Source organism: Aegilops tauschii, chromosome 7 (genome assembly GCF_002575655.3).
Source record: "Aegilops tauschii subsp. strangulata cultivar AL8/78 chromosome 7, Aet v6.0, whole genome shotgun sequence".
In the NCBI taxonomy this organism is placed as follows: domain Eukaryota; kingdom Viridiplantae; phylum Streptophyta; class Magnoliopsida; order Poales; family Poaceae; genus Aegilops; species Aegilops tauschii.
The window spans coordinates 246,816,508-246,821,222 of record NC_053041.3 but is presented as its reverse complement, the minus strand read 5'-3'; positions in this window follow the sequence as shown (position 1 = coordinate 246,821,222).

Sequence of the window (4,715 nt, the reverse complement as noted above, 5' to 3'; positions counted from 1 at the left end):
CCTTAAACCCCAAAGTTATTCCATATGAGTCCACTATACCTTCCTATATGCGGTATCTACCTGCCGTTCCAAGTAAATTTGTATGTGCCAAACTCTAAACCTTCAAATGAAATTCTGTTTTGTATGCTCAAATAGCTCATGTATCAACAAGGGTTGTCCGTATCTTCCATGTTAGGCGGGTTATTCTCAAGAGGAGTGGACTCCGCTTCACACTCACGAGAAAATGGCTGGTCATCGGGATGCCTAGTCCCATGCTTTATGCAAATCTAATCAAAATAATTGCAAACAAAACTCCCCCGGGACTGTTGTTAGTTGGAGGCACTCGTTGTTTCGAGCAAGCCATGGATTGATGTTTTTTGGTGGAGGGTGAGTATAAACTTTACCATTCTGTTTGGGAACCGCCTATAATGTGTGTAGCATGGAAGATATCGCCATCTCTCGGTTGTTATGTTGACAATGAAAGTATACCGCTTAAAATATTATTTATCTCTATTTCAAAACCGAGCTTTGGCACCTCTACAAATCCCTGCTTCCCTCTGCGAAGGGCCTATCTATTTACTTTTATGTTGAGTCATCACCCTCTTATTAAAAAGCACCAGCTGGAGAGCAACGCTGTCATTTGCATTCATTACTGTTAATTTATATTGGGTATGACTATGATTGGATCTCTTTTACCATGAATTACAATGTCTAGTCAGTCCTTGATCTTTAAAGGTGCTCTGCATTTATGTTTTGCGGTCTCAGAAAGGGCTAGCGAGATACCATCTTGTTATATCATATTATGATTGTTTTGAGAAAGTGTTGTCATCCGAGATTTATTATTATTGCTCGCTAGTTGATTATGCCATTGATATGAGTAAACATGAGACCTAAATGTTATTTTGAATATGGTTAGTTCATAATCCTTGCTGAAAACTTGAATGCTGGCTTTACATATTTAGAACAACAAGAGCAAACAGAGTTTGTAAAAGTTTTAATTTATCACTTTCAGTTTATCAACTGAATTGCTTGAGGACAAGAAAAGGTTTAAGCTTGGGGGAGTTGATACGTCTCCGTCGTATCTACTTTTCCAAACACTTTTTCCCTTGTTTTGGACTCTAACTTGCATGATTTGAATGGAACTAACCCGGACTGACGCTATTTTCAACAGAATTGCCATGGTGTTATCTTTGTGCAGAAACAAAAGTTCTCGGAATGACCTGAAACTTCACGGAGATTATTTTTGGAAATAATTAAAAATACTGGCGAAAGAATCAAGGCCAGGGGGCCCACACCCTGTCCACGAGGGTGGGAGGCGCTCCCCCTGCCTCGTGGGCCCCCTGGAGCTCCACCGACCTCAACTCCAACTCTATATATTCGTGTTCGGGGAGAGAAAAATCAGAGAGAAATATTCATCGCGTTTTACGATACAGGGCTGATCTAGAGTCCGTTTGGGGCTCCGGAGAGGGGAATCTGTCGCCATCATCATCATCAACCATCCTCCATCATCAATTTCATGATGCTCACTGCCGTGCGTGAGTAATTCCATCGTAGGCTTGCTGGACGGTGATGGGTTGGATGAGATTGATCATGTAATCGAGTTAGTTTTGTTAGGGTTTGATCCCTAGTATCCACTATGTTGTGAGATTGATGTTGCTATGACTTTGCTATGCTTAATGCTTATCACAAGGGCCCGAGTGCCATGATTTCAGATCTGAACCTATTATGTTTTCTTGAATATATGTGAGTTCTTGATCCTATCTTGCAAGTCTATAGTCACCTACTATGTGTTATGATCCGGCAACCCCGAAGTGACAATAATCGGGACCACTCCCGGTGATGACCGTAGTTTGAGGAGTTCATGTATTCACTATGTGTTAATGCTTTGGTCCGGTACTCTATTAAAAGGAGGCTTTAATATCCCTTACTTTCCGTTAGGACCCGCTACCACGGGAGGGTATGACAAAAGATGTCATGCAAGTTCTTTTACATAAGCACGTATGACTATATTCGGAATACATGCCTACATTACATTGATGAATTGGAGCTAGCTCTGTGTCACCCTATGTTATAACTGTTACATGAATGATCGCATTCGGCGTAATTCTCCATCACCGATCCAATGCCTACGAGCTTTTCACATATTGTTCTTCGCTTATTTACTTTTCCACTGCTACTGTTACTTTTGCTACCATTACAGTTACTTCCATACTACTTTGCTACTAAATACTTTGCTGCAGATATTAAGTTATCTAGGTGTGGTTGAATTGACAACTCAACTGCTAATACCTGAGAGTATTCTTTGGCTCCCCTTGTGTCGAATCAATAAATTTGGGTTTTATACTCTACCCTTGAAAACTGTTGCGATCCCCTATACTTGTGGGTTATCATTCATCCACCGTCGACCTCCTCCAGGCTCCACCTATGACTATTCATCCACGGGCTCCTGTTCATCCAGCCTCCACCGCGCGCTCTCCACCGGCTACTGTTCAACCAGCCCTCTCCACGGGGGTCCTGTTCAACCACCCCTCCACGGGCTACTGTTCATCCAGCCCTCCACCGGCTACTTTTCAAACGGCCCTCCGCCGGCTACTGTTCAACCAGCCCTCGACGGGGTCATGTTCATCCACCGGCTCGATCGATCGAGGTACTCTTCATCCATTGGCAACGGCCTCTACTACCACGGGTTCCTGTTCATCCAACCCCCCACCAGGAACTGTTCATCCAAACCCCCTCAACAACGCTCACTGTTCATCCAGGGAAGGAGGCAGCAGTGTTTGATCGGCTTCAGTTAGCAACAGTAGTGAAGGAATCACTCGGGTTCAGTTAACAGCAAGGGATCGATCGATCGCTCGGGTTTAGTAACGCGTAGCCTGAAGTGCAATCACCCGGGTTCAGTTAGAGCCCAACGCCTCGCTCGGGTTCAGTTAGAGCCCAACGCCTCGCACACACGCGCATACGTACAAGAGAAACGCGCATCGCTCAGCCCCCGACCACCCACCGTAACGGGGAACTCCCTGATATTTTCCTCGCCCTCGCTTCTACCACGGTTTTTTCCGTCATGGACGGCCCAAAGAATGTCATGTAGCTGCGTCTCCGGCCCGCCCAGGACGAAAAGCCCATTTTCTGTCATGATTTTTTGTCATAGAAGTAGGACCCCACCACATCTATTATGATACCGGGTTTTGTCACAATTATCGTCATAGAAGTGTCATAAGTATGACAAAAAAATTTCGTTCGGCCCAAAATGTCACGAATGTGTCTTTTTTCTGTAGTGCGAGGCAGCAGTCCGTCGCCCTTGGAGATTCGGGTGAGCTAGTGGCACTTCCGGGTGATGCAGTTGGATGGCTTCACACCGCTGTGGAACTTGTAGGGAGCATCAAGGGTTGGATCAGAGGAGAAGGCGGGCAACCAAGCAGGCTTGCCACCCTTCTGACTCTTAGGGCCGGGTTGTCCCTCCGGCTGCTGATCCTCAACAGTCGCCACCTGCCGGCTGGTGGAAGCCGGCTGAGGGGCTTTGCGCTTGTTGTCGTTCTGCTGCTGGCACTGACTGTTGTCACCAGCCGGCGTCCGAGGAGCCAGAGGGAGCACCTTCCCGGACGCGTCCACCTGGAGCTCCGACTTCATGGAGGAGTCGGCAGTGTCGTACTTGTCTGCCATGATCAGCAGTTCATCGAGTGTGGCCGGCTCATCGCAGAGAAGTCGGTGCTTGAGAAAGGTGCCCTCTCGGCACCCAGCAGTGAAGTACTCTATGGCTTGCACCTCGTGCACCCCTTCGCAGGAGTTGCGCAATTCAACCCACCACGTCAAGTAGTCGCGAGTGGACTCGGTGGGACCTTGGACGCACAGAAAGCTGGCAAGGCTTGGGCAGCCGTTTGTAGGTGCTGGTTAAGATGCGAATGAAGACTTCGGTGAAGTCCAACCAGCTGTTGACGCTGTAGGGCTTGAGGGTGTTCAGCCATGTCTGGGCCGTGCCCTGCGGCATGAGCGGAACGTACTTCACGACAACGCGCTTGTTGGCGTTCGCTATGTTGACCACAGTGGAGTAGTCAACCAGCCAATCTTCCGGCTTCACAGAGCCGTTGTACTTGGGCGTATCTCTGGGGCGCGAGAACCCTTTGGGGAAGGGCTTGTCTCGAATGCGGGGGCCGAAACAAGGCGGACCGATTGCATCTTCTTCTTCTACCGCCAGGGACCGAGCTAGTTGGTCGATCCAGTGGCGGGCGTCGTTTTCTCCGACTCCTTCGCGGCAGGCTAGCCTGTCGCCGAGAGTCGGGTACTCAACAGGCGGCGGAAGGTACGCCTCTCCCTGCGAGGAGGAGGAGGAGGCGGATAGTCATCCCGTCGTTCCACTGCTCGTGGGCGGCCGTCTCGGTCGCGCTCGATGGTGACGCATGTTCGGCTGCGGCTAGCAGTCAGCTCTCGGTCTCGTCTATCGCGGACGCCGCCTGTCGGCGCCCAGGAGGTCGCGCCTTGCTCTCGGTGAGGGGAAGGTTCTCAGCTCGCTGGCTGGTCTCTCCAACGCGGTGGCCGGCTTCTTGCTGTGCGCCAGCCGTATCGGTGAGCTGCTGGACGCGCTCCATCATGTAGCAACGCTCGTCGCCCTCCAGCTGGTCTAGCTCGGCTGCCGCCGCCTGGGCGGCGTGCAGGTTTTCCACAGGTGTGGCGTAGATAGGGCGGTCTGCCCCGAACATGCTGGAGATGGCCGTGCCGCGTTGTCGGACCGTGCCCACACG